The sequence below is a fragment of the Mustela putorius genome, unplaced genomic scaffold (assembly GCF_011764305.1).
Source record: "Mustela putorius furo isolate JIRA1106 unplaced genomic scaffold, ASM1176430v1.1 tig00004007_pilon_pilon_pilon, whole genome shotgun sequence".
Classification (NCBI taxonomy): Eukaryota; Metazoa; Chordata; class Mammalia; order Carnivora; family Mustelidae; genus Mustela; species Mustela putorius.
The window spans coordinates 7,248,339-7,270,147 of NW_025422145.1; the positions used below are offsets into that span (position 1 = coordinate 7,248,339).

At 37.6% G+C, this 21,809-nt stretch overlaps 2 protein-coding genes across 4 annotated transcripts in view; one reads left to right on the plus strand and one right to left on the minus strand.

Annotated features, from left to right (window-relative positions):
* The window catches only part of ATF7IP2 (activating transcription factor 7 interacting protein 2), a 53,973-nt gene extending 40,265 nt beyond the window's left edge, over positions 1-13,708 (minus strand). The window contains exon 1 of one of the 3 annotated variants that reach the window (XM_045072217.1): positions 13,621-13,708. The gene's annotated coding sequence lies outside the window, so the exon portion shown is untranslated. Of the gene's footprint in view, positions 1-13,297; positions 13,386-13,620 lie in introns of those variants that run through there. The other 2 variants (XM_045072218.1, XM_045072216.1) reach the window with 2 other exon arrangements.
* Positions 1-21,809, plus strand: part of GRIN2A (glutamate ionotropic receptor NMDA type subunit 2A) — a 600,982-nt gene that overhangs the window by 57,181 nt on the left and 521,992 nt on the right. The gene's annotated exons all lie outside the window — the stretch shown is intronic.

Sequence of the window (21,809 nt, forward strand, 5' to 3'; positions counted from 1 at the left end):
GTTCAGATTATTTCTAGAGATTTAGATAATTATTTTTCTTGAAAATTACATCCATTTTCATGGGTCACTGAAAATGTACAGGTAATTTTAATTTTTTTTCGATAAATCTATTCTATATAAATTCACACTTTATATCACCAGTAAGCCTCTACTTGATACTAAGCCTGTTAATTTTATCTGGCCACTTTTTGTATCACCTCACTGCCATAACCATTAAAGTCTGGTTTCAATTATCCAAGCAGGCCATACCTTACATAACCTAAAGATTTAATTGCATTTCTTCATAAAAACAAAACTCAAGGTTTTGTGAAGAGTTTTGCATTTCTACACCTAGTGGCACCTTCATAAAGCTTTCCTAATGTTAATTTTTTCATTTATCACTATATCTTACTTGAAGCTTTCCTTTATTATATCTTTTTAATTTACCATGTCATTTGATCAGGAACAGTTCTAAGATTTGTGAGACCTGAAATTGAAGTGAATATTTATTTAGAACAAGAAAAAAAATCACAAAAAATTCAAATTTTAGAAACCTGTCTGTCATGTCTAGGAGTGTCTGGGTGACTCAGCTAGTAAGCACCGACACTCAATCTCAAGGTCATGAGTTCAAGCCCTGTATTGGGCGCCATGCTTGGCTTGTAGCCTAACTCTGAAAAACAAAAACAAAATTAAAAGAAAATAAAAAATCCAAAAAATTTTTCTTAAAAATGAAAATCAAAAATCCAAAAAAATAGCATACCTTCATTAATTAAGGGCCTGACTCAATATAAGGTTTTTCCCTCTAGGACTACATATTTGATTGCCTCTTCATGAACACAATTTTTGCAGTATTTCCCATAGAGAGAATGAACAAAAAAAGTTTTTCTTCTGGCATGGTTGATTAATTTTTTTCTTTTTAAGTATGCTCCATGACCAGCAGTGTGGAGCCCAATGAAAGGCTTGAACTCATGACCCTGAGATCAAGACCTAAGCCCAGATCAAGAGTTTTGAGTTTATACTTCTATTACTTTTTACATTAATTTCATTATAAATGTGATGTGTAAACAACCAAGTTTTATTCTGCTTACTTTTGAGCAAACTACAGAGTTTTCTAACATGTCTTCACACATATCCCCAGACTCATTCATAAAACTGTGTATAGCAGTAATTCATACAATGTTAATGGCATCATAATGATCCATTGGGCCAGTATAAAAAAAGGTACTTATCTGGTTCTCTATAAAGTATATTTGAGTCACTTCAGTTTTCTTTTTCTCACTAACATTACTGCTATGACTACTGTTTCAAGGAGCATGTCTACAAATATTTTTTGAGTGGATTTGTTGGGTAGCAATAAGATACGCAAATGTTCAAATTCTCAAGATAGTTAAATTATTTTCCAAAGCAGGTGTACTAGTTTACATCCCTATGGGCAATGTTTGAGTTACCACATTATCCACATGCTCTCAAGCCTTTGGTGTTGTCAGACTGAATTTTTACAGATCTACTTGGATATAGATAAATATCTCACAGTCTTAATTTGCATTTCCCTAACTAGTAGCATCTTCCTATGTTTATTAGCTATACATATTTCCGTATCTGCTAAATTCTTGGTTTCGTCTTACTTATTTTGTTTTTGATTGGGTTATCTTTTCTCATTTACTTTTTAAGAGAACTTATTATGAATAATAATCCTCTGTCAATCATTTGTTGTATGAGTTACAAGTATCTTCTCTCATTTGTGGCTTGTCTTTGGATCTTCCTAATTTTAATATAGAGAGATTTCTTTTTTTTTTTCTTTAATGGCTAAAGGTTAATCTCTCTTGAGAAATCCTTCCCCACCTCTAGGTAATATGTGAAATAGGCCGACTGGTGGTACAGAAACCTTCTGATCTAAGTTATCTCAGGATACAGACCTGCACCACTGTTGTGCAATTATAAAAAATACATAAAAGCAGACATGAGTGAATCTCTGATAGGAATACTTGCTCAGAGAAAATTATTTTTAAGTTTACAAACATGAGAAAATTGGTCATAACAGCATACAACTTGTTAGTTGGTAAAACCCAGGGCACTATGGAGAGGTCTTTCACTTGGAAAACCTCTGCATTGGTATGCTTAGGGAAAAATAAGTAAAACTTCCTGTAAAAGGGAAGTTAAATACTGGTAACTGCCTAAAAGACAAATGACAGTTTACATATTGTAGAGAGGTTTAGTGAAATTTATTATTGGGAGAATAAAAAGAAAAAGACAGTCTAACTGGGGATCCCTGCTATCATCAGAACTTCTGATTTTCTCCAGCCAGCTTGAATCCTTTGCTGTCAAATAAGCAACATGTCACACAGATCTTTAGAATCATGGTACTGTCCAGCAGCACAAGATAGGAAAGAGAAGTCATCTATATTTTCTCAAGTTTTAAAGATCTGTCTTTCATAATTTAAGTCCTTAATCCATCTAGAATTGATTTCAAAATATACTGAGAAGAAGGGATCTAATTTCATTTTGCCCTCAGGTGTATAATTAATTGTTAGACCGTATCCTGTTAATTTTGAACTTTAAAAATGTTATCGTTCATTTATCTGATGATGTAAATCTTGCTGACCATACTGTTGTCCATCCCATCAATTTTAGAGGTCTCTTGTAAGTTATTGAAAATATTTTAGCCTAATGAATCTTTTAATAGAATTTAATCCATTTACATTTAATATTGCCACTAAAGCTTTAACTTATACTTGGTGTTATGCCTTATAATTTTCACAGCTTTTTGCTATTATATTTTACTTTCTATTGGTTGTTATCTCCACATTTTACCCAAACATGAAAATGTCCTTTTTATATGGTCTACATATGTTTCACGATTCCATGAATTCTAGTATATTTAGAAGTTTTCTAAAAGCATTTCAGCCAGGGCACCTGGGTGGCTCAGTTGGTTAAGTGACTGCCTTCGGCTCAGGTCGTGATCCTGGAGTCCTGGGATCAAGTCCCACATCAGGCTCCCTGCTCAGCAGGTAGTCTGCTTCTCCTGCTGACCTCTCTCCTCTCATGCTTTCTCTCTCTCTCTCTCAAATAAATAAATAAAATCTTAAAAAAAAAAAAAGCATTTCAGCCAATGTTTCAGTAACTACTGAAGAGTAAAACAAGATTATTTAAATATATATTATCTTAAAGTGTTCAAGGGATACCTGGCTAGTTCAGTCAGAAAAGCACATGACTCAGTCTCTGGGTTGTGAGTTGGATCACCACATCGGGTATAGAAATTACTTAAGTAAACAAAAAGGATTTGAACTTTACATCTCAGATTTTACCTTACTTTTATGTTAGATATACTTCCAAGAATAATTTTGGATATTTAAATCTACTTCAGAGCCAAAACAGGCTATTATTAATAAATCTGCTATAAACATTTACTTGTAAGTTTCTGTGTGATCATTTCTCTTGGTTATATGCCTATATGGAACTGCTGAATCATACTGTAACTCCATATTTAGCCTTCTGAGGAACAACTGTTTTCAAAAACATCTGGACCAATTTACATTCACAACAGGAGTGTATGAGGGATTTTGTCTTAATTTCTTCATCAACACTATTAGGTCTTTCCAGTAGAGTCATCTTGGTGAGAGTGATGTGGTACGTCACTGTCATTTTGATAAGCATTTCCTTGATGGTTAATGATGCTACTTATTGGCCACTTGTCTTATTTATTCAGATCATTTGCCCACTTTAAAATTGAATTATTTGCCTTTTTATTATTGACTTGTAAGAATTATATATATATATTCTAGATTTCAATCCCTTTTCACTTATGATTTGCAAACCTTTTCTCACATTCTGTGGGTCTTTTCTACTTCTTGGTCATATGCTTTGAAAAATTACAGTTTTTCATTTTTTAGAAGATTTACTTATTTATCTTAGGTAGGGTACAGAGGAAGAGACAGTCTTAAGTAGCTCTGAGCTGAGTGTGGAGACCAACAAGTGGCTGTCTCATGACACTGAGATTACAACCTAAGGTGAAACCAAGGATCGGAGGCTTAACTGACTGTGCCACCCAGGTGCCCTAGTTCTGTGTTTGTAGCTTGAGCTTTTGGAGTCACATCTATGAAACCACTGCTTAATCCAAGGTCGTGAAGATTACTCCTGTTTCAAAGTTTATAGCTTTGATCCATTTTAATAATTATAAACAGTGTGAAGATCATTCATTTATTGTTTTATATGTGGATAGTTGTTCCAGCACCATTTGAAAAGGCTACTCTGTCCCCCAGTGAATTGTTATAGCACTCTTGTCAAGACCAATTAATTTAAATCTTAAGGTTTACTTCAGGATTCTCAGTTTTATCCCACTGATATGTAGGTCTCAATTACTATAGCTTTCTGTTTAGTTTTAAATTTAGGATAGCAGTCCTCAACTTTGTTTTTGAGGATTGTTTGGGCTATTCTGAGTTCCTTAAATATGTATGTGAATTTCAGGATGAGATTAACAATTTCCACAAAGAAGCCTACTCGACTTTGATAGGGATTTGTTGAACCTAGATAGATCAATTTAGGGTGTCTGGCTACCTCGGTTTTATCAAGTACTCTGATCCAAGAGGTGTATTGTAGTATTTAGAGTTTTGCACTTCTTTTTGATACTGTTGTAAAATGAAACTATTTTTCCTGATTTCATTTTTGGATTTTTTCATTTCAAATACATGGAAATACAATAGAAAACTATATTCATCTTGCATGCAACATTGTTGACCTTATTTCTATCTCTAGTTTTTTTTGGGGGGGGGGGTTGTTCCTTAGGATTATCTACAAACAAAAGCCTGTCACATGTCAGTAGTTTTATTTCTTCTTTCCCCGTCTTGATGCCTTATATTTAATTTTTCTTGCCTATTCTGAACAGAAATATATCAGAGGTGGCAAAAGTTGACATCCTTGTCCTGTTCTAACTTAGGGGAAAAATCTTTAGTCTTTAACCCTTCTGTATGGTGTTAGCAGTGGATTTTTCACAGATTACCTTTATCAGGATAAGGAATTTCCCAATTATCTTTACTTTGTTCAGTATTTTTATTGTAAAGGAGCATTATATTTTGTTAGAAAATATTTTAGCATCTATTAACAAAATCATATGGCTCTGTTTTCTATTCTATTGATCTGGTAGATTACATTAATATATTTTTGGATGTGAAATCAGCCTTACATTCCTGGGATAAGGTCATGATCACAGGGTCATGGGATCGAGTCCCAGGTTGGGCTCTGTGCTCAGCAGAGAGTCTGCTTGGGACTCTCTCCCTCTTCCTCTCACTTGGCTCCTACCCCCCTTTCTCAATAAATAAATAAAATCTTTTTTTAAAAAGCAGAGCTAGTTTGACAAAACAGATTAGAAAACAACACTATAGTGATCCCACTATATGCTGTCTAAGAGACTCAGCTGAGATCTAAAGACACAAGTAGATTGAAAATAGATAAAAATATATATTCCAGGCAAACAGCAACTGAAAGAGAAGTGGGGTAGCTATAATCATATCAGACAAAATAGATTTGTAGTCAAGAACTTTTGCAAGCGACAGAGAAGGACATGATATATTGATAAAAGGGTCAATCCATCCAGAAGATAGAACAGCCATATACATATTTCTGGGATAAATAACACATAGTCATGGTGTATAATCCTTTCCCTGGGTTGCTGGATTTAATTTTTTAGTATTTTGCTGAAGATTCTTGCATCTATATTCATAAGAGATACTGTTCTGCAGTTTTCTTGTGAGGTCTTTGATTTTGTTTTCAGAAGAATACTGGCCTCCTGGCCTCACAGAATGATTAGGGAAGTGTTTCTTCCTCTTCTGTTTCTTAAAAAAAAAATTGCAAAGAATTGGTATTTTGGGGGCACCTCGGTGGCTCAGTGGGTTAAGCATCTGCCTTTGGCTCAAGTCACGATCCCAGGGTCCTGGGGCTGAGCCCCACATCAGGCTCTCTGCTCAGTGGGGAGCCTACTTCCCCCCCACCCCCGCCTGCCTCTCTGCTTGTGATCTCTCTCTCTCTGTCAAATAAATAAATAAATCTTTAAAAAAAAAGAATTGGTATTTTTATATGTTTTGTAGAATTCAACAATATAGCCGTCTGATACTGGCCTTTTCTATGTTCTAATTCAGTCCCTATACTTGTTATAGGCCTGTTCAGATTTTCTATTTCTTCTTGGGTCAGTTTTGGTTATTTGGGTCTCTTTAGAAATTTGTCTATTTCAACCATTTATTTGATTGGTATGAAGTGAATTGTTCTATAGTATTCTCATCAATTTATTTTTTTTTTTAACTTCTGGAAGGATGGTAGTAATGCTCCCTCTGTCATTCCTGATTTCAGTTATTTGAGTCTCTTTCATATTCAGTCTAGGTAAAGGTTTGTCAATCTTTTTGAAAAACAACTTTTGGGTTCCTTGATTTTCTGGGTTTTTTTTTTTCTTCTTAATTTTATTACTTTCTGCTGTAATCTTTATTATTTCCTTCATTCTTCTGACTTAGGTTTAGTTTGCTCTTCTTTTTGTAGTAAGACTAAAGGTCAGGTTATTGACTTGAGATTTTATTTCTTTATTATTTATACTTTTTAAAGTAGGAGCCCCATGCTGGGCTTGAATTCAAAACCCTGAGATCAATACCAGAGCTGAGACTGAGTTGGACACTCAACCACCCAGGTACCCCAAGACTTTCTTTTTTAAAATAGGTGTCCATCACTACAAGTTTCCTGCTTAAGAAAAAAATATTTGAAAGCGAGAGAGAGCGTGAGCGCACACAAGTAGGGGAGAGGGAGAAAGAGCATCTCAAGCAGACTCCCTGCTGATTGTGGAGCCGCTGCTGGGCCCCAATCTCATGATCCTGAGATTAAGACCTGAGCTGAAACCAAAAATTGGACGTTCAGCTGACTGAGTTATCCTGGCTCCCTGACTACAAATTTCATTCAAACAACTGCTTTAATTTCACTTCAAAGTCTTGGAATGTTATGTCATTAAGTATTTTTTAATTTCTCTTGAGGAGTTTCTTTGACCCATAGGTTACTTAGCAGTTCTTTAATTTAGGTACAGTAGTGAATTTCTCAAATTTCTTCTTGGCACTGAATCTTAATTTCATTCCACTGTAATCAGAGGATGTACTTCATTGATTTCAATCCTTTTAAACTTGCTGAAGTTTGTTTTATGGCTTAGTATGTCTATATCAGAGAATGTTCTATGTACATGAGAACAATGTGTTATTCTGCTGTTATTTTGACTACATGATGTCTCCTAGGTCTACTTGGCTTTCAGTGTTACTCAAATCTTTACTGATCTCCTGCCTAGTTTTCTATCCATTATGAAAGCACTGTATTGAAGTCACCAACCATTATTACTGAGTTGTTTATTTCTCCCTTCAATTCTTGTCAATATTTGCTTTATGTATTTTGGTGCTGCTATTGGGTGTATATAATATATACATACACACACATATATGGACATATATGTAATTGTTCCAACTTCCTCAGGGACTAGTCCTTATATATATATATATATATATATATATATATATATATAAAATATATGTATTATATATATAATTTTTATATATTTATATATAATTTTATATTTATATAATTTTATATATAATACATATAAATAATTATATATTATATATATAATTATATATTATATAATATATATATATTTGACAGAGAGGCAGGCAGAGAGAGAAAGGGAAGCAGGCTCCCTGTTGAGCAGTGAGCCCAATGCAGGGCTTGATCCCAGGACCCTGAGATCATGACCTGAGCTGAAAGCAGAGGCTTAGCCCTCTGAGCCACCCAGGCGCCGGAAGGGACTAGTCCTTTTATTATAAAACATCCCTCTTTACCTTTAGTAAAATTTTTATTCTAAAGTCTATTTTGTTTGACATCAGTATAACCACTCAATTTCTTACGGCTGCTCTTTGTACGACAGATCTTTTTCTATCTTCTCACTTTCAACATTATTTATATTTTTCAAACTAAGGTGTATCTCCTGTAGACAGCACATACTTGGATGCTCTTTTTCCTCCAGTCTGAAAATCTCTTATGTGACTAGATCGTTTAATCCATTCATATTTGACATTATTGATAGTTCAATTTATGTCTACATTTTACTTTATAAGCCTTGTATCTTTTGATCCTCTATTCCTTCCTTTAATGCCCTAGATATCAGCTTAAAATGCTTTACAAGTGGCATTTTAAAATTTCATACTTATGGCATACCTGGATGGCTCAGTTGGTTTAGCATCTGCCTTAGGCTCAGGTCATGATTCTGGGGTCCTGAGATCAAATCAAGCACTGGACTGAGATTCCTGCTCAGCGCAGAGTCTGCCTCTTCCTCTCCCTTTTACCCTCCCTACTTGTACTCTTCTTACAAATTCATTCTCTCAAATGAATAAAACATTTTTAAAATTTCACATCTGCCTATTACAGAGAAATATAAGCACTGTTTTAACTGATCACATCTCCAATTAAGTCATCAGATTCACTTGTTTGAATTTTCTATGAAGGCAATGTCATGATTTTTCTTGTTAATCCTTATTTTTTTCTTTTCTTGTCTTACTACATTTAGAACCTCCAGTATATGAGTAGGTATGCTGTTAGTGCACATGCTTTCTCATCACCAAACTTGGGTAAGGTGTGGTATTTCATTATACCACCACTAAATATGATTTTTGTAATAATTTTTAGAGATACACTTTATTAGATTAATAATTATCCTTTCATTCCCAGTTAAGATTTTACCATGATTGTGTTTTCAAGTTAATCAAATGTCTTTTCATATGCACATAATCTCTTTTTTCTATTAATTTGCATCATGTTGATATTTTAAAATATTAATGTAGCTTATTCCTAGATACTCTTCCATGTTCTGGATTCAATTTTTAGTTCAATTCAATTGAATTTTGTATCAGTATTAGGAGAGAAAAGCCTATAATTTTCCTTTATCATGTTTTGACACCAAGGTTATGTATGGTGGCCCCATAAAACTGGAAATTCTTTCAGTTTCTTTGCAAATGGTATTACTTCTTCCTTAAAGGTTAGAAATAATTCACCATAATGCCATCTGGGTTTGGAGTTAACTTAGCGATGATAAAGCTTTTCAGTAATAACTGAATTTTTAAAAATGGACACAGGACCATTCATATTTTCTACATCTGTTACCTTTAGTTGTTTTTCTTTCAACAGAATTTCACATTTATGAAGTTCTTCATTGTATTCTCTAATTATATTTGTAACATTTGCAAGATCTGTAGTACTTTTCTTTTTAGAATATATTTGGGGGTGGTGGCAGCTCAGGCCAGGCTCAGCCTCCAGATGTCTTAGCGCCTGCACCAGCTTCTTAGCGCATCTGGGCAGATGTCAGAAAGGTGGGTGAAATATATTGGCACCCACTGGCACTGGAAGTTGGTTTTGCAGCAAGCCTGGCACCAGTGGTCCAGGAGGCTAAAGTCACTCTGGCCCATGGCTGCCTGGCACAGGGACTCTGTCAGCTGTTGTTGCTCCCACCGCTCCTTCTTTTCCCTTGTAGCCAGCCAGGCTTCACTGAGCCTTGTGTAGTGATCTTTCTAATCTTGATATCAGTGATTTCTTCATCATTCTTACTAGAAATTTATCCATTGAATTAGTGTTTTTAAAGCACTGACTTCTGGCTTTTCTGACTTTCTCTTGTACTTAGTGTTCATCATTTCCTTTTGGCATTTTAATTCCATTTTCTTCAGGCTTGATTTGCTGTTCGTTTTCCAGCTTGAGATGAAAATGCCGATCTTTAACTTTCAGTTCCTTTCCCCTTCTCACTTTGCATTTAAAGCTGTAAAATTTTCCTCTAGTTCTGCTTTAGTTGAATTCTATACCTTTTGATAAACCCTACCTCAATTTTAATATTTGGTTCAAACTTTTTTTCCCATTTCCATTACAATTCCTTCCATCACTTGTGAATTATTTAAAACATTCATATCCAGGCAATTGCAGATTCCCATTTATATTTTTGTTGGAAGTTAGCTTAGTTGCACTGTAGTCAGAGAATATCCTCCCAAGTGATTTCAGTCTTTTATTTGTTGAGGCTAGCTTCATGGCCAATTTTTCCAAAAGTTCCACGTATACTTGAGCAGAACATGTCCTTCAACACTGTTGGGCGTGGTGGTGTTATACGAAAATGCCAACAAGTTCAGATTGTTTTTAGCTGTGCTGTTCACAATCTTCCAGCTATTCAAAACATTGATTGTGGGTTTGTCTATTTTTTTTTATTTAATCATTGTGCTTTTTTCTTTATATATAGTTTGAAGCTTTGAGTAGATACTGATTTGAGTTTATTCCTAGTGATGGACTGGTTTTCTTCATTATGAAATCTCTCATAATGCTTCTTGTTGAGACGGTTATCTTAATACATGTAAGCACTAAACAAATGGCAATTCTTGTTATATTTTTTTAAAAATCCAGTGAACCAGATCTTTACTTTACCTTTACTAAAAGTGAAACTTAAAAAAAAACCAGCCAGAACTAGGTTATATAACTTGTTCCAGGAAACACAGTTTGGAGCCAGCATTTAAACTCAGGATCTTAAGACACAAAGAAATCTTGTACCACAAGTACAAATCAGGTAAGCAGTTATGAAGAGACAGGGTCATCTTCAGAGGTATATAAATAATCAACAAAATGACAAAACCTGATCATGTGCCAGGTGATAATCTCATGAGAATAAACTAATCCTTATTCCTCTAAGTGGTCCATGGGCCAGCTGCCATCAGCCACCTTCTAAGTGCTAGTACAATTTTGCTTTTAATCATTTTTATCAATGGAATACCATAAAATGAAACATTATAAAGTGCTCATAATGAAAGGAAGTAGATGCTTATCAGCACTCCTTAATGTCTAGTGGCAGTCAATTTTAACTAATTTAGCAACTTGGTTTTTTTTATTTAATAGATCAGCATTTTAAAGTAATATGTTCACACTAGTTGTTACAAATTCTAACCATTATCAAATTTCTATACTTACAGATGAAATTTAGCTCTCTATACCTTTTTATCAGATTTGTAGCTAAATCAATATTTAACTTGTAACAGGCAAGTATTTTCTACATAATCAGACTAGCATGATTGGATTAGCTTTCCTATATTTTCTTTTTCCTGAAGCTATTGAATTTTATCTTATCATTTCCTATAAACCTTTCACTGTTTTAATTCATCGGAACTGTCATCTATCGGTGTTTCCCCTTTTTCCTCATTCCTTCAAGGTCATGTTTAAAGATCACCTCTTTAAAAAAGCTTTCCCTCAAGAGAACAACTTTATCTGAATACCCTATTACAAACATTTATTTATAGTGATGAGCTTTAAGGGCAGAGATGTGTGTTTACTTTTATATCCTCAGGAAGAGGACTTTCGTATTATATAAGATGCCACTTAAATGTATACCCAACTTACAAAAATTAACTTCTGGAAAGCCAGCCAGGGTCATTCTTTCCTTAAAGTATCAAAACAGGCCTCAGCAACTTTTGCAAGTTATCTCTAAGCTATTTCTTATCAGCAGCACTATACACAGTGTCACAGAGGTACATTAATGGTACCGTATTTAGTAGATACATTTAGTGCATCTACATAATTGTTAAATTTAGTAAGATCTGTTCATAGGAACATCCCTTACATCCCAAGAAATTTAATCAGAAGTTTAAAAATGCAAACTACATCCGAGTATCTGCCCTACTCAGAGTGTTATTTCTCTCCAAATACAGCCTGACTACAATTTTTCTGGCTTACTGAGATTGATAAAGCTGAAGAATGATAAGAAATTAGGTACCTGAGTCTACAGTAATGCATTTTAAAGGTATATCTATCAAGGTTTAAGACTCTTAGACACTGCCCCCCCCAACCGGCTCATGTGCTCTTTCTCTCAAATGAAATCTTAAAAAAAAAGACTCAGAGAGCAGAGCATTTAAATGGTGCAATAATATGAGACAAAATAAGATAGTTTTATATTTAATGTAATCTCACTCAATTCAATGAGAACACTCTTGCACATTTAAAGTTATAAAGTTTATTTTTATTGGTAACAACTACCCAGTATATTACTTAAAATTTGATTACATGAAATGAAATACATCTGTAAACACCCACTAAAAGAGAATTACAGAATATGCACAAAGAAGGGAGGTCACACAGTATTTTAATCCTGGAATTCAAGATACAAAGATCAAGGAAATACAGTGAACTGAGAGCTGAGGTGAGGTACGGGAGTCAAACAGAGCAGAATATTCAAGATGTACGTAGACACACCAGTTCTTAAGAGACGTAAATCATTTCCAATACGGCACTGTTCTTGCATTTCTGTTGAGGCAGAAGACAGTCTTGGGATGTGGTCTGTACAAATCTGCAGGTTAAGACTGAGCATTAAGCAGATTAGTTTGATCAGGGTCAGACCCAGCGTCTCTAAACGCCGGACTGAAGGATAAACTACGAAGGCACACTTGACAAACGCTGAACTCGACGTAATTACTCCTTGATTCGGAGGCTTCATTTTTGCATTTTTCAGTAGCTCTCCTGTGACACAAGTTACCTTTGTCTTGACTGCTCTTCACCGCGTTTTGCAAATACCCATGTCTCGGATCGGTTCCTGGCTACCGGTAAACACAGGACAAAATCCTCACCGTAAGTGTATGGAATCCCAGGCTGGCGTAAACGAAGTCGGTTTACCGTGGACGAGACGCAAATTCGTCCAACGTTTTCCTTTACGGGGCCACCGAGCACCCTCCTTCTTCTAGATCTTGACCATGTGACATCTTTGGGGCAGTGAAAGCTAGCTCGTCCTGGAGCCCACGGCAGATGCCGGCTCACCACGTCCGCAGCTTGGTCGTCCGGCCCCGTATCAGGCAAAGCTGGAAGAGGTCAATTTTCCAAGTACAGTCGGACTCGAGTCGGAGAGACAAAAGCAAACTAAACGCTTCCTCTACCGCACACATCCTCCAACTTGGCCCAAATAGGAGGGAAAGCCGGTCAGAAGGAGAAGACGGTTTCGTAAGCAGATACGCACCTATATTCAAGCTTGGGCCGGAGAGGGAAAGCCACCTCCGGGACGACTCTGCGACAGCATCCCCAGCGCCCCTAGGCGCCAACAGGTGTCCGGCCCACGTCTGCGCGCCGGGCCCCCCTAGGACCTGGGTCGCTGGATCTCTGGGGATCCCCTCTGTCCCCGGACCCCCAGTCCACGACAGCCTTCCCGCCCCGCGGATCTTCAGCCAGCCGCTCAGCGCCGTGCGGGGTCCCACTTAACCCCGGAGCCGCTAAACGTAGTCCGGCCGGGCTCCGATCCCGTACTTACTCGGAAGGACAAAACCCCGTGGCGGCCGTCGCCGTGTCCCTTCGCAGCCGCGACTCCCACGCGGGGCGCACGCCGCCGCCGCCGCCGCTCCCCGCACCGCCCCCCTTGGGAAGCGCCGCGGACGCGTGCTCTCGCCCGTCGCGGGCGTCCTCCCGGCCCCAGCCCCCGAGCCACTCTGCGGGCGCCTCTCGGTCGGCCCCGCCGCCGCGACCGCTTTGCTTGCGCGGCGTCCCGGGGCTTCGGCCCTCAGGCGCGCGGCGCCGCGCAACCGCCGACTCGACCAACCGCCGCTCGCGCGGGGCTCTCGCCCGGCCCCAACGTACCTCCGGCGGCGCCGCGCCGGCCGCTTCTCTCAACAGAAGCTCAACGAACAGCAACCGCCGCGCACAATAACGCTCCCGCGGGGACCTGTGGAGGTAAGTCTGCCCGTGCCCGCCCCCGCCGGCCTCTCGGCCAATGGAAGCGTGAACATGAGGCGGCCCAGCCAATCAGAGGCGCCCTGGTGGAGTGGGCCGGGCGGGGGCGGGGAAAAGCGGCCGGTAAGTGGCCGTCGGCTGCGGGGTGCGGAGATCTCGCTGGCGGTTACGCTGCCTCTTTGTCCGGCTGTCGCCCGCGCTCGCCCGGTGGTGGCGCCGCGAGCCGGGGCCGTTGCTCTGAGGGACTCACGCGACGCGTTGGAAAGTTTTCCGAAAGTCATGACCAGGGAAACTTTGTTTGCAAAAACCGACTTGAATTTTCAGAATATTGCCTTTAAAGTCTCAGTTACCTGGATTACGGAGTTTGGGGGCGACTCCTTAAATTTTGCGACTCAGGCGAATGGGCCTAGCCCAGTTGTGTTTTCTTGAGTTTTCCTAAATTGTCCTGGGATCCTGTCACCTTGGGCTGCGTCAGATTTCGTGAGGCACATACTGGCCCGCGTAGTGATTGCTGTGTGTTCAGTCAGTTCTGAGTGCCCTCTCTGTGCTCAAGGCAGGGAACGAACTCAACCGTCAGTTGTGAGATAAAGCCCTTCTGGTTGCTGAGGGGAGCGCTGCAGGCCTTGTAAGTGCTATTGGCTATGAGAAGAATGAGGCGAGGCCACACATTCCAGAAAACTCGGCCATGAACACAATAATGTACCCAGTGGGTTCCCAAACTGTGGTCTGGGAATTTTGAGGGGTCCGCAAAGTTAATATTATTTTAATAATAGACGTTATTTGCCTTTTTCATTCTGTTGGTCTCAGGTGTGTTCCTGGAATTTTCCAGAAACTTCTGGAAAAGTGTCACTCGATATTGCAACATGTCAAACGCAGAAACAGATACACGAATCCAACTGTATGAAGTCAAACACTAAGGAAATTGGCAAAAATGTAAATGCCAGTATTTACACAAGTTTTTTTGCTTGGAAAATAATTTCTAACATGGTTGAAGGGTATACATAGAGTTGCTGAGAGAAAGGGTGTAGGAGGCAAGTGAATTGGAGTCAGATGAGAATTTAGACTTAATACCAGTGAGAAGTAGACTTTAGAAATGTCATTTTCATTTAGGGTAATAGTATTATCTTGCGTGTTTTTTTTTTTCTTCTTCTCTTCCCTTTAAAGTAAGCTCCATGACTAACGTTGGACTGGAACTCACAACCCCAGGGTCAGGAGCTGCATGCTCTATGGGCTGAGTCCCTTGAGCTTTGGACTTATAAAACTATGACACAACTGAGTGTTGTTTTAAGCTGCTAACTTTGTAGAAACTCGTTGTGGAAAAAGTAGAAAATGAATCCTAGCATTCTTTCTCATATTCCTCTTAGCAATTCCCAAGGCTGGCCTGGAATCCTGGGAGCTACATTTCCCAGATGCCCTATGGCCAGTGTTCTGGATTCATTGATATTTTGCCAAGTCGGATGTACTTCCTGAGATTTGGAAGAAGAAAGACATAAATTATTGTTCTGTGTATTTTGTTTGAGCTTTGGCTCTCTTCCCTGCCGGTCCCTGCTTCAGTGATATAAGGCAGCTGTGACAATCAACAGTGTTTTTTTCTGAACTTTTTTGATAGCAGCAGCAACTTCCCTACTTTTTGGACTGCAGAAACCATGGCACAATGAAAACCATTGTGGCAATAGTTCCTCCAGCCCTTCCATAGGGTTTCCACCCTCTCGTCCCAGCCCAAAAGGCTTTTAAGCCCCTAATTCTCTGTGCTAAATAACATTATGCTCGAAATATCTACATTGGTTTCTATTTTCATGATTATACTCTAACCAATACCTCAGTTTCCTTATCTGTAGAGTGGAAATTACCAATAACACAAGAAACATGGTAAAAAGTAACCTTTTAGAAAAAGACAAAAAAAAGTAACCTCAGAATTATTGCATGGATCAAATTACACGAGTTGAGTCCATGTACAGTGTTTAATAAAGCATTTAACACACAGAAGGTGCTCAATAAAGGTTTATTTCTGGTTTTTTGTAAATGGCTATTCAGGTGATTACCAAACGGATACTACCAAAACCAGTTTAGTCTCTCTTTTTCCTAACCTACCATCAACATTCCTATCTTAAAAACATATACACATTGGGGCTCCTAGCTGTTGAGTGTAGAGCCTTCTTGTCTATGACAATTAATTGTCTTAATTGTCTAAAATGTCTTTTTAAAAAAAGAAGATTAAGAAAAAGACATAAACATATTGTTACTACTTTGTGTTTTGGAGAGTTTTAGCAGGCGTAAAGTACAACATTCGAAGCCAAGATTATAGGGGCGCCCAGGTGGACTGGTGTTGGACTGGTAATTTCAGCTCAGGTCATGATCTCAGGGTGGTGAGATCAAGCCCTACATCAGGGTCCACTCTCAGTGGGGTGTCTGCTTCAGATTCTCTTGTTCCTCTGCCCCTCCCCCCACTCTTGCATGCTCTCAGTCTATCACTTTCTCTTATTCTCTCTCTAAAATAAATAAATCTTAAAAAAAAAAAGAAGTCAGGATTATTTATAGTTCTCAGCACTGTCAATTGTGAAAAATGTCTCTGGAGTTAGACAGTCTCTTATTATCTTGAAGTTTTGTTTTGAATATGATTATTATGATGGTTAAATTTTATGTGTCAGCTTAGCAAGGCTGTGTGTCCAGTTGTTTTGACAAATACTATTCTAGATGTTGCTGTAAATATGTTTTTAGATTTAATGACAGCTATGAATCAGTTGACTTCAGGTAAAGTCAATGTGTAAGGATGAAATTTGTGTTAACATACAGGGGGAAGGAAGGAAGGAGCTGTGTAAGAGCAAGGTTTCTGTATACTACTGAAGTTAAATTGGTAATAATACAAAGTAGACTGTAATAGGTATGAGTTTAATTGTAATCCTCCCAGGGTAATCAGTAAGAAAATAACTTTTAACATTTCCAGGGAAAAGAAATGAGAAAGGAATAAAAATGGTCCACCATAAAAAAAAAAATCGTATAAACGCAGAAGAAGGGAATAGAGATATTGAAGAACAATAAGAAAAAAAAAAAGAAAAACTAGCAAGCTGAGAAGAGGAGCAATTTGAGAGCAATACAATAAGATTTTCCTTGTCAGTAGCCACTTTAAATGTAAATGAATTAAACTCTCGTTAAAAGTAGTGGTAGATTAGGGTGCCTAGGGGCTCAGTTGGTTGAGTGTCCAACTCTTGGTTTCAGCTCAGATCATGATCACAGGGTCATGGGATCGAGTCCCAGGTTGGGCTCTGTGCTCAGCAGAAAGTCTGCTTGGGACTCTTCTCCCTCTTCCTCTTACTTGGCTTCTCCCTACGTTCTCTCTAAATAAATAAAGTCTTTCAAAAAAAAAAAAGTAAGGCTAGTTTGACAGAACAGATTAGAAAACAACAACCATGATCTCACTCTATGCTGTCTAAGGGACACAGCTGAGATCTAAAGACACAAGTGTATTAAAAATAGATAAAAATCGATGTTCTAGGCAAACAGCAACCGAAAGAGAAGTGGGGTAGCTATAATAAAATCAGACAAAATAGATTTGTAGTCAAGAACTGTTGCAAGAGACAGAGGAGGACATTATATATTGATAAAAGGGTCAATCCATCCAGACGATGGAACAGTCATATACATATTCATACCTTACAACAGAGCTAAAAAAATATATGAAGCAAAAATGAGCAGTACAGAAGGGAGAAATAGAAAATCCTGCAAGAATCACTATAGACTTTAATACACTATTTTCAACAATGGATAGAACAACCAAAAGAAGGTCAGTAAGTAATTAGAGGGCTTGAGCAACAGTATGAACGAACCAGACCTAATCCAGACCTATTAAGGGTATCCCATACCAATACAGCAAAATAAGCATTTTCAAGTGCACGTGGAACAGTTCTGCAGAACAGACCAGATGTTATGCCACAATACAAGCCTCAAAAACATTTAAGAAGATTGAAATCACAAAAGTATCTCTTCTGGCAACAGTGGGAAAAAAAACTAGAAATCGGTAACAGAGGAAAAACTGGAAAAATGTATACATATGTGGAACTTAACCAACATGTTCTTAAACAACCAATGGACCAAAGAAGAAATCAGAAAAGAAATCATCAAACACCTTGGGATGAGTAATAATGAAAACACAATATACCAAAACTTAGGGGATGCAGCAAAAACAGGGCTTTGAGAAAAACCTGGAGCTCTAAATGCCTACATGAAAAGAGAAGAAAGATCTCAAATAAATAACCAAACTTTACACATTAAAGAACTGGAGGAAGTTCCTAAACTAAAATAAAAAGCCAGCAGAAGGAAAGAAATAATAACAATTGGAGCAGAGATAGATGAAATAGAGAAGAGAAAATAGAATTATACAAGAGTATTGGGGCCATAGAATTGTCCTACTCTTATGCTTTCCTTCTAACTTCCCAGACAACAAAGCCTACATATTTCAAGTCTAATCTTGATCAAGGATGATCCGTTTAGCAACTAAAATAGAATGAGCTTAGATATGTTTAGGATGCATTCAGCCTGCCAATTCCAAAATTATTCCATTCCTGTCAAAGTTCTCATTTTGGGGACGGGAGGATTCACCACACATGGGTATCAGAGTTAGGGAGAGTGATGGCATTAAAAGATGCCCACAGATAGTGTTACAGAATGTAAGGTACCTTTGATGAGAAAGTGTTTGGAAACACACGCAAACAGGCAAAGATACCACGTGTTGGTTTCCCTGGCCTTCCTGGGGTCGTATGGCTGTGAAGGATAAGGCCCCCACTAGAACGAGGATTCTGCCAGGCTTTTCTTTTCCCCTCTCCTCACCTGAGAGACTTTTTATACCCTTATGGCCCTCCCTAGAAGGAAGACTTCCATTATACGTCTGCCTGTTTACCATTTGCTGCTTCTGTCTCTGATCTCCAGTGTGTTTGATGACAAAGCTATACAGCAAAACCCAAAACATTTACGTTATTTTATGCTTATCAGTTGGTAATTGGCACAAAGCAACTCAGCATTCCTGACCAGTGTCTTAATGAAATCGAAGGTTAATCTCCAAAGTGCTTATATCACAAGGTTTCAGAACTGAAATCCATTTCTGCATAGATGATTGCAAGTGTTGTACTAAAGTGCGACTTTGCTTTAGTATCTATTTCTGTTGTATGAGTTCAAGTTTGAGTCATTCGCAATGTTGGTTTTTTTTTTACTTTTTTTTTTTTTAAGATTATTTGTTTATTTGACAGACAGAGATCACAACTAGGCAGAGAGGCAGGGAGGGAGAGAGAGAGAGAGAGAGAGAGAGAGAGAGGAGGAAGCAGGCTCCCTGCTGAGCAGAGAGCCCAATGCGGGACTCCATCCCAAGACCCTGGGATCATGACCTGAGCTGAAGACAGAGGCTTTAACCCACGGAGCCACCCAGACACCCCCTTTTTAACTTTTAAAATCAACTTTATGGGTATAAAAATAACAAAATAAAATACATACATTTTAAGTTACAGAGTTCTGAGATATGTAACTACCACCATGGTCAAGAATACACTACTCCCCTCTCTCTCTGCCTGCCTCTCTGCCTACTTGTGATTTCTCTCTGTCAAATAAATAAATAAAATCTTTAAAAAAAAAAAAAAAAAGAATACACTACTCCCTCGAATTGCCTTGTGCTCTTTACAGTCACACCCTAACTCTGATCCCCAGTCCCAAGAAACCCCTGATTTGCTTTCAATAAAAAATATATTAGTTGTTCCTGTTCTAGAGCTTCATATAAATGGAATTACATAGTATATACTCTTTTATATCATTCAGCATAATGTTTTTGAGATTCATCCACATTGTTTGTATTTAATATTTTTTTTCTCTTTTAATGGGGCATAGCATTTATTGTATTGACCAACTGCACTTTGTTTATCCATTTACCTGTTGATGGGCATTTGGGTTGTTTCCAGTTTCATCTATTATGAATACAGTTGCCCGGAACATTTGCATACAGGTCTTTCAGGGAATATGTTTTTTGTTTTTTGTTTTTTTCCTATCTGGGAGTGGAACTCTTAGGTCATATAATAAATACATGCTTAACTTCAAAGATCAGCAAAAGTTTTTTCTAAGGGCCAGAAAGCAAATATTTTTAGGCTTTGTGGTTCGTATGGTCTCTGTTACTGTTCAAGTCAGCTATTGTAATGTAAAAACAACTTCAGACAGTACAGAATTGAATGCGCATGACTGTGTCCCAATAAAATGTTATTAACAGAAATGGGTAGTGGGTCACATTTGGTCTGTAGTCCATAATTTGCTGAACCCTGGCAATCAAGGTTGCAAAGATACACTCCTATCTTTTCTTTTAGACATTTTATAGCTGTAGCTTTGTATTTAGATCAGGATCAATTTTCCGTTAATTTTTGTAGATGGTGTGAAATTAGGATCAAGGGTCATTTTTTTGTTCAGACTGTTTTTTCATGTTTCAGTAACATTTGTTGAAAACACTGTTCTTTCCTTCTTTGAATTACTTGGCACCTTTATCAAATGCAATTGACTCTATGTATATGGATCTATTTGTGGACTCTGTGTTTCTATTGATTAATGTATTTATTCTCTTGCCAATATACCACGGTGTTGATTGCTATGACTTTATAATAGACCTCAAATATAGAGGGTATAAATCCTGAAAAATCTGTTCTTCTTTTTCAAAATTGTTTGCCTATTCTGGGTCCATAAACCTTATAGATCCACTTGTTACTTTATGTAAAAACAAAACAAAACAAAAATACTGCAGTGATTTTGATTTTGATTGTATTGAATACATAGGCAAATATGGGAAAATTAACATCTTAACCATATCGAGTCTTTCCAACCATAAGTAGTTAATGCCTTTACAAGTACTGTTTATCATGTATATGTATAATTTTTATTAAAAATAGTAATAGTAGTCCTCTGAGTGCCAGGATTATAGAATACTTTTGTTCTTTTTACTTTTCTGTCTCAAAAATATTATTTTAAAAATATTTAGCTAGACCAAAAAAAGATACTAATTTTGGTTATGCAACAGCTCAATTTAATTTGAATGATTCAGAGACAAGTAACTATATTAGAAAAAGAGAGGATAATTGTTTCTGTCTTTCCAACTAAAATAGAAGATTCATTACCACAAGAAAAAATTATTTGATGGTGTGTCCTTAGCAACTAAACTTTAAAAATACCATTGAAAAAAGAGTGGGGAACTGCCTATTCATCTACCTCATGAAAGCACCTTCGTCTAAATAGCTTTTTGTACAAAATGAATTCATAATGTTTTCTTTTGAAAATGAAAGAAATAATGAATTTCTAAATTTCCCCATAGAAAAGCCAAGAAACAATGACCAATCCGGTGGCATTCTAGAATGAACACCATCAATCCAGTGTTCATTCTATAATTTCCCACTGCAAGAAACCAGAGCTTCTTGGAGAAATAGCTGATTCCAGGTATATGCAGAAGAGTATGTTTTAACCCGAATCATCCGATATTCATGACGGAAATTAAATTTTACCTTTTAAATGGAATAGTCTAGAATTTGTAGGCTTCTTTTCTTTTTCTTTAGAGAGAGTCAAGGAGAGAGGGGGAGTGAGCATGGAGAGGGGCAGAGAGGGACAGGGAGAGAAAGGGTCCCAAACAGGCTCCACACCCAGCACCTAGGCGATGCAGGTCTTGATCTCAGCAGCCATGAGATTGTGACCTGATCTGAAATCAGGAGTTGAATGCTTAATCAGCTGTGCCTCCCAGGCATCCCGTAGGCTTATTTTAAAACCACTACAAGTCCATTTTATGCCTTTGATTTTTTTTAAAGTTCCTAGTTATTATTCATATGCATCCTTATGAAATGCAAGCTATATAGCACTCTATATGAAAAAACATTGAAATCCCTTCTTCACCACTGAACTTACCCACACCCCTACTCTAACCTTCCAGATGACTTTCCAGACTTAATTTCCTATTTACATACACGCACACACTTCTATACGTAGACACATGCAAATTTAGAGTTTTTATTATTGCATGAATGGGCTCATCATAACATTTATTTATCAATCGACACAAAATATGTTTCAAAGCTCTTTCCACATCAATGTAG